The following is a 14,894-nucleotide window of genomic DNA, read 5'->3' as shown; positions in this document are numbered from 1 at the left end:
AAATTCAGGAACAAATGAGAACAGAAGTCATTGAGATCTATCAGTCTGGTAAAGGTTATAAAGCCATTTCTAAAGCTTTGGGACTCCATTGAACCACAGTGAGAGCCATTATCCACAAATGGCAAAAACATGGAACAGTGGTGAACCTTCCCAGGAGTGGCCGGCCGACCAAAATTACCCCAAGAGCGCAGAGACGACTCATCCGAGAGGTCACAAAAGACCCCAGGACAATGTCTAAAGAACTGCAGGCCTCACTTGCTTCAATTAAGGTCAGTGTTCACGACTCCACCATAAGAAAGAGACTGGCCTGCAAAAACGGCCTGCATGGCAGATTTCTAAGACGCAAACCACTGTTAAGCAAAAAGAACATTAGGGCTCGTCTCAATTTTGCTAAGAAACATCTCAATGATTGCCAAGACTTTTGGGAAAATACCTTGTGGACTGATGAGACAAAAGTTAAACTTTTTGGAAGGCAAATGTCCCGTTACATCTGGCGTAAAAGGAACACAGCATTTCAGAAAAAGAACAGTAAAATATGGTGGTGGTAGTGTGATGGTCTGGGGTTGTTTTGCTGCTTCAGGACCTGGAAGGCTTGCTGTGATAGATGGAACCATGAATTCTACTGTCTACCAAAAAATCCTGAAGGAGAATGTCCGGCCATCTGTTCGTCAACTCAAGCTGAAGCGATCTTGGGTGCTGCAACAGGACAATGACCCAAAACACACCAGCAAATCCACCTCTGAATGGCTGAAGAAAAACAAAATGAAGACTTTGGAGTGGCCTAGTCAAAGTCCTGACCTGAATCCAATTGAGATGCTATGGCATGACCTTAAAAAGGCGGTTCATGCTAGAAAACCCTCAAATAAAGCTGAATTGCAACAATTCTGCAAAGATGAGTGGACCAAAATTCCTCCAGAGCGCTGAAAAAGACTCATTGCAAGTTATCGCAAACGCTTGACTGCAGTTATTGCTGCTAAGGGTGGCTTCAACCAGTTATTAGGTTCGGGGGCAATTACTTTTTCACACAGGGCCATGTAGGTTTGGATTTTTTCTCCCTAAATAATAAAAACCATCATTTAAAAACTGCATTTTGTGTTTACTTGTGTTATATTTGACTAATGGTTAAATGTGTTTGATGATCAGAAACATTTTGTGTGACAAACATGCAAAAGAATAAGAAATCAGGAAGGGGGCAAATAGTTTTTCACATCACTGTATATATATATATATATATATATATATAACCATTATTAGTTTTTTTTTTACTTACTTATGTGCATCACCCGCCTCTCCTGACCGCACCTTCCCGTTTAAATTTTGATTTGCGCTTTTATCGAAGAACGTCACCCAGAGAAGAGAGCGAAACAAAAAATGAGCTCAACAGAATCAGCAGCCAGTGCAGCCAATACGTGGATTAAGCAGGTCTGACATTGCTGTTCTGATTTGTGGAATTAAATAAAAGTGAAAAATTAAAGGTCAGTGGTTTTCCACATAACAGATAATATTACTGAAATTCGGCAGATGCGAGAAGGACTAAGAAATGACAATAAGACATCAAAAGAGGCGTCAGGAGCTCATTACAATGTTTTCTTTACAAAGTTAAATTTGTTATTTTGCGAGGCGGCGAAATCCGAAAGGTCAGCAGATTTTCACGGAACACTCCTCAGATGAAGCTTGCATGCGTAACTGCACCCGAAAATTGACGTGCGAGTCGAGAAGACATCCTTGAGGACTGTGAAATGAAACTTTTCTTTCTTTCTTTCCTTCATCTTGAATGCCAAGTTGGACTTGTGGCTCCCACTTTCATCTGATTGCATTCATTAACGCGCGCAGAGTAATGAATGCAAGCTGGCAAGGGCCTGCGCTGTCATTGTGATGCTGGTCGCTCGTGGCATGAAATGATAAATTAATGGCACCGGTTTTTACGCATTGTCTGTGTGGAATGACTGAGCAGCTTCCTCGAAGGGAAGTGTCTCACCGAAGACGAGTGGTCGCCCACCTCGGCAGCCTAATTAAAGCCCTCTAATCAAATCCTGATGGAGACGACTTTTACTGTTGTTCTAAGAAAGAGGATTAGAGAAACGTTTCAATGGAGCTGCACGACCAGCCGCTTGGTGTTGCTGCTGCTGCCGGCGCCGCCGCCCTGCACAGATCTGACTGACTGAGTGGGTTTGGGGGGTCGGACAGAAATGAACAAGCTGAGTGGGATGCTTATAACTTGAAGGGCTCAGCGTAATCAATCGGTGCATCTAAAATCTCGTTAGAGAGAGCCACACTAGCATCTAGCTATCCATTATATAGTGCCTTCTGCATTATCTCCGTCGGGGGTCCCCAACTTTGGTCCTGGAGGGCTGCAGTGGCTACAGGTTTTCATTCTAACCCTTTTTCTAATTAGTGACCTGTTTTTGCTGCCAATTAACTTCTTTTGAATTCATTTTAATTGCGCTGCTCTTGAAGACTCGGACCCCTTAATTGTTTCTTTTTCCTTAATTAGCAACCAAACAGTCATAAGATAGAAAATGAGCCAAAACAAGTGGTGTCCATCATACAATATCTGAAAATAAAGAAAGGTGAAGGTCTCAGGAAAGCCGATCTGCTCAGGACCCCAAACAGAGCTCTTTGAAAAGAGGAAAATCAGCAATTTTGTAAATGTCTGCTATTGCACAATGAGAACAGCAACAGGCCATGCAATTAAAGAACGGTTTTAATTAACAACAATTAAGGGACTGTTTGAAGTGAAATTGACTGGAGTGTGAGGCCCTGACTTTGGTGGTCTTCTGTCGGTTTAAGGGAAGAAATGAAGCAATGCAGAGGAACGGTGAAGAAGTTCAGGGGAACAAATCTTAAAAAAAACACACCAATTAAAATGAAAGGAAAAGGAGTTAATGAGCAGCAAAACAGGTCACTAATTAAGAAAAAGGGGTTCGAATGAGAAGCTGCAGCCACTGTGGACCTCTAGGACCCCTGATCCAGATAACTCTCTATCTGTCTTTCTACTGTACTATACAGTACCTTTCACATGCAGCTCACGGATGGACTGGCATCCCAGCAGAGGTGGACCCTGATTCCTTGCCTGGCAGGGAGGCCAATACAATGGATGGTCTCTTCCAGGAGGCTGGCATCGAGACGACGAGAAATCCTTAGCTCGGCTGAATGAGGGACAGTGGGAGAGAGCATCTCAAGTTCATATTGTTCCCCTGAAACACTGGGTGGTTAACATCAGCGCCACCTCTTGATCCCGGTGGGGTACTGCATACCTCAGATGAGCCCAAAAGGAGATTCTCTTATGCACATGCGTGGTACAGGCTAATAAGACGTGCCTTTATCATATGCAGTGGGCATTTTGTTCCCTGTTACTTTCTATTTTTTTTTAATTAGACAGGTTGCCCGTCTGGTCCCCCAATATTTTTCTTGGCTTTCTGCGGTCTGACCACCTGCTCACAGATGTTTACGGGATGTTGGAAACCAGAACACCATCAGACCTCCTGTAACCATTAGGTATGCGATTCATCACATTACCAGTCCCAATGTGTAACTGTTCTGTCAGTAAACTGGCAGATAAACTTTTTGAGCAAAAACCGAGAGATGCACAAAAAAAACAAAACAAAAAAAGATATATAAAGCAAAATGGAACTGAAGCCCAATACAAGAGACAATAATCAAGGTCGAGTGAATAAAAGGGTCAAAACCAAAAGAGCACAACGATAAACTCTGAACGCTTTACAGATTTGGTGTCCAGAGATTGAGTAAGGATTTGCAATTCTATTATCATGTATGGATTCCCAGCCTCAGAGGCCACGCCCCTTAGCAACGCTGGAAGTGGACCTAACGATGGAAATAAACAGTGGCGGCCTTTGACGACTGAAAATCCTATCAAATCATGACAGCAATAGAGAATGTTGACAACAGAAGAAGAGCCTGACCACTACATAAGTCGGATGGCGTTCTGATTTCTAATATCCCATAATCAGTCAGTCAGTTATTGTCCAACCCACTATATCCTAACACAGGGTCACGAGGGTCTGATGGAGCCAATCCCAGCCAGCACAGGGCGCAAGGCAGGAACAAATCCCGGGCAGGGTGCCAGCCCACCGTAGGGCACACATACCAAGCATACACTAGAGACAATTTAGGATCGCCAATGCACCCAACCTGCATGTCTTTGGACTGTGGGAGGAAACCCACGCAGACACGGGGAGAACATGCAAACTTATGTAGGGAAGCGAACCCAAGTCTCCTTACTGCGAGGCAGCAGCACTTCCACTGCGCCACCCATCCCATAATCGTCCTTTGCTTATTGGTCAGTTATTTTTATTTATTCCTTTCAATGCTCTTGTTTCAGTGATATTTATAGCCTTTATGGGAGTCCTCTTTTCTCTCCATTGGATGACATTTTGATTAATGCTTGACAACTGGTGTTATTTATTTTTTTTTATGTGATATTTTTGGGCTGTCCAAGTTTTTATACATTCATACAGGAAGGTTTCATTATTGTTTGACCACATCTCCTGTTTCACCAAAAATATTTGAGTGTGGGGATGGCCAGTCTACAGATCCTTAAGATGAAGTCCCTGCCATAAATTTCAGGTCATACATTCAGACTTACAGTGAGGAGAGAGGACAACACACAGGTGACATCGCTACACCCTCATCACAGCTCTAATGCAGGACACACCCATATAGGAGGGGCCAAAGGCAAAAGAAGAGAAAAGGAAGAGGTAAGGGGTGGAGCTTCAGCCCATTCCTGACATTTACTGATTGCCTGCAGGGAAATCCCTAGCTTTCTACCAGTCTCCACAACTGCACCTTCTGCATATCACCCTCTACCGGCTGGAATGTGTTCTGATATCCTGTCAGCCTTTCAAGGGAGCCCCCCTTGAAGTTAAGAAGAAGTCCTGGAGGGACATTTCCAGTTTTCTTTGACTGTCTACTTTTAGACAGATAGATTGATAGATGAAAGGCACTATATGATAGATAGATAGCATAGTTGGCAGGATTAGATAGATAGATAGATAGATAGATAGATAGATAGATAGTGTAGTGGGCAGGATTAGATAGATAGATAGATAGATAGATAGATAGATAGATAGATAGATAGATAGATAGATAGATAGATAGATAGATAGATAGATAGATAGATAGATAGATAGATAGATAGATAGATAGATAGATAGATAGATAGCAGGATACGGTAGATAGATAGGATAGATGGTGTAGTTGGCAAGATTAGATAGATAGCATAGTTGGCAGGATAAGATAGATAGATCGATTTTTATTTGTCACCAGTGTCCTGGGAGGCACAGTGGTGCATTGGTAGCACTGCTGCCTCGCAAGAATGAATCCGGGGTTCACTTCCCATGTTCTCCATCTGTGGAATTTGCATGTTCTTCCCATGTCTGCGTGGGTTTCCTTCCACAGTCCAAAGACATGCAGATTAGGTGACTTGGCATTGTTAAAATGGCCCTAGTGAGTGTGTATGTGTGTTCACCCTGCAATGGACTGGCACCCTAATCAGAGATTGTTCCTGCCTTGTGCCTGATGCTTGGTGGGATAGGCTCCAGCTTCTCCTTTTGAACCTGCTTAGGATTAGTGGGTTTGAAAATATATGAATGGATTCTGGTGTCCCACATACACTGGTGGTGCCCTTTGTTTTCCAACTTAGATGACAAGTTTATGGCAATGCATGCCAGTTTTGTATTGTCCTCCTTCTCTTTCCCTGCCCCATACAATGTTTGAATACTTGGCAGCCCTTTTGCCCACAAGGCAAATCCCCTCCCTGAAACAAGCTTCTGCATGATTTTACATGGCACGAGGCTGCCGCTTCTCTCTCTCTCGCTCACTGCCTTCCAGTCATTTGGAGTGATTGCTGGAGTTGGGCTTACTACTGGCTCATAAATAAATTCATTTGGCTCGATTGGTGAAATCCCATCCGTCTTTAGTGCTCCAGGTGCCTCAGGCACATCGAGCTCCTCAGGTTTGCTTTTTACATCTGCCTGAGGCATTCCGCTTGCTTCCTCTTTCATACACAATATTCTTTCTAACTGCTGGCTTTGCATCTAAAGAAGCAAACTTAACTAAATGTCAATGTTCTGCCCTGCAATGGACTGGCATACCAGTGCTGCTAGGAAAGGCTCAAGAACGAAGAGATTTTTTTTGGCTTACTGGCACCCTTCTAAAATTTCTTTTCTAAGCCTCGGTCATGGGGTCTTCCTAAAAGAGGTTGCAATCTAAGGTTCAAACACCCACACAACCTGTGAATCTCAACATTTTTTTGGGTAAAGCCTGCTTTTGTGTTTTGTGAGACTGGCCAATCATTACAGGAATTGGTTTAGGGTTGGCATCCATGATTTTGATGAATCTCGACATTTTAGACCTCCTTGACTTTCTCGTATATGAATTGTAGGGAAAGTATTGGAATCGCCCAAAAATGTGATTTTGATGAATCTCGACGTTTTACACCTCCCTCACTTTCTTGTGTCCGAAGTGTAGGGAAAGTATTGGAATCGTCCAAAGATTCAATGTCGAGATTTTGATGAATCTCGACATTTTAGACCTCCCTGAACAAGAAAATATTTTATAAATTCACTCACATGTGAGTGAATTTATAAAATAATTTCTTGTACAGAGCACAGTGACATTAAACTTACATTCTTGTTACACCTGACTTTCTCGTATATAAAGTGTAAGGAGAGTATTGGAATCGCCCAAAAATTCGATTTTGATGAATCTCGACGTTTTACACCTCCCTGACTTTCTCATGTACTAAGTATAGGGAAAGTATTGTAATCATCCAAAAATTCAATTTTGATGAATCTCGACGTTTTACACCTCCCTGGGTCTGAAAATACCATTTTTGGAATTATGTCTGCGTGTCTGTCTGTGTCTGTCTGTGACTGTGTGTGTGTAAACACGATAATTTGAGTACGTTTTCATCTAGGTCAACCAAATTTTGCATACAAGTATTAGGCACAAAACGTAGAGTTCTGTCCACTTTTGTGCTATTTCCACAAACCGGAAAGGGTACTTTACCTTTTATTCATGCAGCTGCAGTATCTGATTTATTCAACTTTACTTTAATAATAATTATTCAATATATTATTCATTTGATTTGTTGTTGATGGTTTTTTAATGTACATAATATAAAAATGTAATCATTGTCATATCTGAGTGTGTGAGAAAGTCTAGGGGAGATCACTCCCAGTTATTTTTTCTAAGCCTAAATGAGTTGGGAGTGCACACACCATCCCTTATATGGTCACACTGATGACATCATACGTTACGCACTCCTGGATAATCGTGGGGTTGATGCAGTCTCTAAAAAACACTGTTGCAGGATAGCACATAAAATTTCCACGTTTATCCAAACAACATCTGAATTTAGATTCCTTGGATTAAAAATGCCCAGTTTAGCCATACAGAAGTCTCCCCAGAAAAGGCCCTGAATGTTAATTGGACGTCACTACAACTGGCTTTATTGTGACCTGTGCAGATTGTGAAGCCTGCTTCTGACGTTTGAGGTCAAGTTGATTTTGATTCTACGGTTCTCTGGAGCATTGAGATCTACTTTTTGGGTAAAGCCTGCTTTTGTGTTTTGTGAGACTGGCCAATCATTACAGGAATTGGTTTAGGGTTGGCATCCATGATTTTGATGAATCTCAAATTTTTTCATCAAAATCTCAACATCGAATTTATGGATGATTCCAATACTTTCCCTACACTTCGGACGCAAGAAAGTGAGGGAGGTGTAAAACGTCGAGATTCATCAAAATCTTGACATCGAATTTTTGGACGATTACAATACTTTTCCTATACTGTACTCCATATACGAGAAAGGAAAAAAAAAATAACCCAGCCATGGGAAGAACTCTTAAACAGAGAAATCTCTCCATATATAAAGATATAAGACGTCCGTCTGTCCGTCCGGTGTCTGTACCCGAGCCTAATGTCTTCCAGCATTGACAAGAGTGTAGCAATGTCCGGTAAGCAAAAGAAAGTGGCTGGCATAGGATAGCAAACAATTCAATGTGCATCTGGGCATCACTTTATTCAGCATCCACGACAGGCAGGGAAAGTTCAGTGTCTGACAAAGAAAGGCAACAAAGAAGGAGTGATATAAAACATACTCGGGAGACACACAATATGATCAAAATAGATGGAGTTATCATGGGATCATTAAGCCGATTTTAATAAATGTATTCCGCTATGCTAGTAAATCAATAACTGTATGTTTATTCATGACATAGGGCTGGGGGCGGGCTCTGAAAAGTGATGGACAGGTGGCCCCACCTGTTGGGGATCCACCCACAAAACACTAGGAATAGGAGAAAACTGCAGGACATGCATAGTTACTTCATAATAGAATAAAATTTAATGAGAATTCATGCAAATGTAGACAAATTAGTTGGTCACCTTACAGCTCATTGAGAAAGAGCTTTGAGCTGGATTCAATCAGAACAAATGTGACAAGAGGTCAAGTGTTGCTTACTCTACAAAGATCTCCTAAAATGACCAGCACACATTTGTTGGGACCCCTAGAAAATATCCTAAAGAACTGGATTTGAGTGATTTTTTTTTAACTCACCGTTTTCTTGAATTTGTATCGTGCAATCAGTCATTTTGCCGATTTAAATGGAGAGGAGTCGTCACTCTGCTGTGTGGTGTCATGGTGTGTCCCAAACTGAGCAGGGCCAGAGAAAGAAAAGCAGAAAGTCATGTGAGAAGAACAGAAAGAAAATGATAGATCAGCATGTTGATCAAAGCTTGATGTTGCTTTGACAACAGTGTCAGATATAATGAAGAAGTTTAAGGTCCATGGGACTGGAGCCAACCTCCCTGGACGTGGCCATAAGAACAAAATCAACTTCAGAATGTGCAGAAGGACAGTGAGAATGGTATTCAAAAAGACGGGGACAACTTCCAAAGAGACACAAGCTGAACTCCAAGGTCGAGGTCCATCAGTGTCTGATCGCACCATCCGCCACTTTTTGAATGGAAGAAGACCCTGGAGGACTCCGCGTTAACAGCTGGACTGGAATTTGCTAAAATGCACATTGACAAGCCACAATGCTTCTGGGAGAAGGTCCTTTGGACAGTGTCACAAAAAGCACGATGAGACATGAAAAGGTTTGGGGCTGCCACCTGTATATTATATCCTGGCTGCAAAAGAGGTAAATTGGTAAGAGCTCAAAACAGAACTGAATGGCTTTTAAAGACAAGTGGAGGAAGTGATGTCATCAGGGCCGGAAGTGACATCATCTGTGGCGCCAGAACAGGCCGGGATTTCCCGAGAATGGTCTGTAAGGGATTGAGAGAGACAATTAGTGCACCACACCTCCCCCTAGTCAGGCATGGAATTACTATTATTCAGGCCCCTCAGTTGTCTCCTAATCACACGTGTGTGACAACAGATGAGACATAACTGGAGCTTTTAGGCAAGTCACATCAGACAAAGAAATGACGCTGTCAAAGAAAAGACCACCAGACCTACTGTGAAACATGGAGGAGGCTCATTTATGTTTTGGGGCTGCTTTGCTGTATCTGGCATGGCCTTGAGTCTGTGCAGAGAACAACGGAATCTCAAGACCATCAAAACATTCTGGAGCGAAATGTCCTCCTGAGTGTCAGAAAGCTCTACCTCTGTCACAGCTCATGGACCCTCCAACAGGATAAGGAGCCAAAGCACACAGAGAAAAGCAACCAGGAACTAAGCTAAGCACAAAACATTGGACTAGTCTGAAGTGACCTTCTAGGAGACCTGATTTGAATCCCATCAAACATCTATGGAAGGGACTAAAACACACAATCTGGAGAAGACCCCCTTCACACCTGACCCTGCTGGAGCAGTTTGCTCAGGACGAGTGGGAGTGTGGACAGGTGACAAAAACAGGACCGGATTAAGGTGGGTGCTATTGATGCTGCAGCATCAGGCCCATTCCTAAAAAATAGGCGCAGATGAAAACAGACGAGAATTTTCCGGAAGCTGAACAGTTTTTCCTTTGCTATATTAACCTCAAAATAATTCTTAGAATGAAATTTGGAATCCGACTTTCGGACGCCTAGACACAGCGTTACTTATTTTACTGTTACTATTGTTCTTTGCGTTGTGACATAACTATGACGTCGTTGTGTTTATTCTTAACCGACGATTTCAAGTTAATGCCATCGACTTTACGTTAAAACAGTTTACTTAGTGATTTAGCTGCGTTTTTTGCAATATCTTGGGAATTCTTGCCACTTTATTATTGTTCGGTAAGTGCCACGTAGTAAATGTTTCACCGTGAAAGTTAGTTGTACAGTAAAAATCGATGGCTATTTAAATGGTTATCTGTAAAGGGCCTGGCATGGATGTTTAGAATTTTTTAAATCTTCGACAGGATTCTGATCTGTTATGAAATTTAAATCGTGGACAAATTTTTACCCTCAAGAGCCTGAACTGAGTCACTTTGACCCGATGTCTCTGCAAATTCACTTTTTTCTTACTCTGTTTCATAAGAGAATTGCGAATTTTTGTGTATTTCATTGTTAGGCTTTCTGCATCAAGTTCACTTTTCAGACAATTGCTATTGAATGTTTGATGTTAATCTCGAGTTGTTACGATACTACGTCGTTATTATTATTCATGTTCAATAAAGGCTGGCTGTCTGTGTCACGGCTCCTCGGTCGGTCTGAGTGCGCGTGTACGGTGAGTGTCGAATGCACCAATGGCGAGAAAAAATAGGCCTTTATTACGCTGCAGCATCAGGCCCAATTTCATCTTAATCCGGCCCTGGACAGAGAAGTCTCGTGGAGAGCTCCAGGAATCGCCTGTTGGCAGTGATCACAAACTGGAAAGGTTGTGAAACCAAACATTGGGTTAAGGGTCCCATCAATTTTTGTCCATCTGTGTTATTATTTGAAATATTCTGCGCAATCAAAACTCAAAGTCAACGTCTGATTTTTGTTAAATACGGAATCAACAATGATGGGCGACAATGACTTTTGTCAGTTTCAGATTCTTTCAGAGACATTTTTGGGGTCTGCGTTTTTTAATGGAGGGGTACTGACACATTTGTCCATGTCTGTATTTAGACATGGTGGCGCTGCTGCCTCGCAGTTAGGAGACCTGGGTTTGCTTCCCAGGTCCTCCCTGTGTGGAGTTTGCATGTTCTCTCCGTGTCTGGGTGGGTTTCCTCCCACAGTCCAAAGACATGCAGGTTGGGTGCATTGGCGATCCTAAATTGTCCCGAGTGTGTGCTTGGTGTATGTGTGTGTGTGTGTGTGCCCTGCGGTGGGCTGGCGCCCTGCCCAGGGATGTGTTCCTGTCTTGTGCCCTGTGTTGGCTGGGATTGGCTCCAGCAGACCCCCGTGACCCTGTAGTTAGGATATAGCGGGCTGGATAATGGATGGATGGACGGAGTTACATCGTGACAATGCAATGTATAACTGTCCGTGAGTGAATTTCGCTTCCCTCTCTATTAAATAAACTGAATTTTTCGAATGTTTGTATCTGTGATTTGTTAATTGTCATAGCAAAACCTATTGTAACGGGAAACTGTTCACGTTTTAATACGAATGGCATATCAAGACCTCCTTTGTTGTCTCATGTTATCCCCTGAAGATGGACTACATTACCTTTCTTGGATACATCCTTCTTTCAACACTAATTCATGCGGTGGAAGACCGAACGGTGTTAATGGTTATTGATATTCTTCGTGATATTGTAAGTTGGGCGGCACGGTGGCACAGTGGTAGCGCTGCTGCCTCACAGTTAGGAGACCCAGGTTTGCATGTTCTCCCCGTGTCTGCATGGGTTTCCTCCCACAGTCCAAAGACATGCAGGTTAGGTGCATTGGTGATTCTAAATTGTCCTTGGTGTGTGTGTGTGTGTGTGTGTGTGTGTGTGTGCCCTGCGGTGGGCTGGCGCCCTGCCCAGGGATGTGTTCCTGTCTTGTGCCCTGTGTTGGCTGGGATTGGCTCCAGCAGACCCCGGTGACCCTGTAGTTAGGATATAGCGGGTTAGAAAATGACTGACTGAATTTTGTAATGAATTCCTTCTTTTTTTGAGGATGTCTGCCGTAGTAATTTTCACGAAATGGGACCTGCAAAGCTATTCAGTTACAACAAATGTTAGCTAACGACAGAAGTAAAAGGTAAATATCATTTACTTACATTCAGTTTCATCATCCACAAATCTGCCCAAGCCCGTCTGGTGTCCAAGTCTGTCTGTGATGATCCAATGGATTTTCGATTGTCTGCCAATCCAACTAGCTTGGCATCATCTGCAAACTTTGCCAGCTTTTCATTTGTATTCCTATCCAAATCATTTCTATATAAACTGCTCAAGAAAATGAGAGTATAGCATCAAGTTAATGACACTTGTGGATTATTGAGCTGGTCAGTTAAGTAGCAGAGGGGCTTGTTCATCAGTTTCAGCTACTTTGGTGCACTGGGGGACAACAATGAGATGACCCCCAAAACAGGAATGAATGGGTTAACAGGTGGAGGTAGGCCACTGACATTTTTCCCTCCTCATCTGTTTTGTCACTCGTTTTGCATTTGACTACGGTCAGTGTCACTACTGGTAGAATGAGGCCATATCTGGACCGTACAGAGGTGGCACAGGTAGTCCAAGTTTTCCAGGATGGCACATCAATACGTGGCATTGCCAGAAGGTTTACTGTGTCTCCCAGGACAGTCTCAAGGGGCATGGAGGAGATTCCAGGAAACAGGCAGTTACTCTAGCAGAGCTGGACAGGGCCCCTCGTAGAAGGTCCTTAACCCATCAGCAGGACCCACCGGTATGTGCTTCTTTGGGCAACAAGGAACAGGATGAGCACTGGCAGAGCCTACAAAATGACCTCCATCAGGCACTGGTGTGAATGTCTCTGACCAAATAATCAGAAACACTTCATGAGGGTTGCCTGAGAGCCCGACGTCCTCTAGTAGGCACCGTGGAGCTCACTGGCATTTGCCATAGAATAGCAGAATTGGCAGGTCCACCACTGGCGCCTGTGCTTTCACAGATGAGAGCAGGTTCACCCTGAGCACATGTGACAGACGTGAAAGGGTCTGGAGAAGCCGTGGAGAACGTTATGCTGCCTGTAACATCGTTCATCATGACTGGTGTGCTGGGGAGTCAGTGATGGTCAGTCTGGGGTGGCATATCCATGGAGGGAGACACAGACCTCTACAGGCTGGACAGCGGCATCGCAGGACTGCCATTAGGTATCGGGATGAAATCCTTGGACCCATTGACAGATCCTATGCTGGTGCAGCGGGTCCTGGGTTCCTCCTGGTGCATGACAATGCCCGGCCTCATGTGGCGAGAGGATAAAGGAATTTATACCATTGACTGCCACGTTCACTCACCTGACCTCAATCCATAAGAAAACCTCTGGGTGGGACATTATGTTTTGGTCCATCCGATGCCTCAGCCTGTCCAGGAGCTCAGTGATACCCTGGTCCAGATGTGGGAGGAGATCCTCCAGGACACCATCCGTCATGCCATTAGGACGTTGTTAGTCATGAATACAAGCACGGTTAGGGATATGGGCATACAAACTACTGAGTACCATTTGGAGTTGCTGCAATGACATTTTGGCAAAATGGACTCGCCTGCCTGCCGCATCATTTTTTCGCTTTGATTTTCGGAGTGTTTTTGAATTCAGCCCTCTGTAGGTTGATCATTTTCATTTCCATCAAACGTTGTACCACCTCTTCGTTCCTAACACATTACCCAGTCCATATCAGTAGAGGTATCCAGCAGGATTTTTTTTTCTCATGGAGATCCGATGTGTTTCCAAAGTGTTCCTTTATTGTTTTTGAGCAGTATATTAAAAATAGCAACGGCCTCAGCACTGACCCCTGCTGGACACCACTCGGAGGTTCTTCATACCAGCACCCTCTGCTTCCTGTGTCTGAGCCAATTCTGCACTTGTCTGCACACCACACCCTGTACCCCCACTTCTTTTAGTTTGATGCCCAACCTCTCATGTGGCATCTTATCAAATGCTTTCTGATATCTGTTTGTATCTGTCTCTGATCCACAATATCTATATGTTTAGTGCCCTCTGTATCTATTCCTATTATTCTGTCTTCTGTATTATATAGTGCCTTTCATACCTATCTACAGAATATGTTTTTGTATCATTCATATCTATTTGTCTGCTCTATTAAATAGTGCCTGGTCCAAAGTATCTATATGTCATTGTGTCAATCATATTTATTCCTATCATTTTATCTTCTGTATTTTATTGTACCTTTTATACCTATCTGCAGTATATGCTATAGTGCCTGTGGTGGGCTAGCGCCCTGCCCGGGGTTTGTTTCCTGCCTTGTGCCCTGTGTTGGCTGGGATTGGCTCCAGCAGACCCCGTGACCCTGTAGTTAGGATATAGCGGGTTGGACAATTGATGTTATAGTGCCCGTCATTTCAATCTGTCTGTTATATTATATAGTGTCTGGTCCAAAGTATCTATATGTTTAGCACCATTCACATCTATTCCTATCATTCTGCCTACTGTATTATATAGTGCCTTGTCCACGGTATCTATATGTTTAGTGCCATTTATATTCATGTCTGTCCATTTATTATATAGTGCCTTTCATACCTATTGATAGTACAGTATATGTTACAGTGTCATTTATATCTATTCATATCACTCTGTCTGCTGTTTTATATAGCGTCTGTCCACAGTATGTATACATTTAGTGTCATTCATATCTATTGATATCATTCTGTCTTCTGTATTACATAGTGCCTTTCACACCTATCTACAGCATATGTTATTGTACCATTCATATCTATTCATATTTATCAGTCTGCTGAATTACAGAGTACCTTGTCCACGGTATCTATATGTTTAGTGCCATTCATATTTGTTCCTATCTGTTTATTGTATTATATAGTGCTCTTC

The sequence above is a fragment of the Polypterus senegalus genome, chromosome 4 (genome assembly GCF_016835505.1).
Source record: "Polypterus senegalus isolate Bchr_013 chromosome 4, ASM1683550v1, whole genome shotgun sequence".
Classification (NCBI taxonomy): Eukaryota; Metazoa; Chordata; class Cladistia; order Polypteriformes; family Polypteridae; genus Polypterus; species Polypterus senegalus.
Note: the sequence above shows the minus strand (reverse complement) of the source record.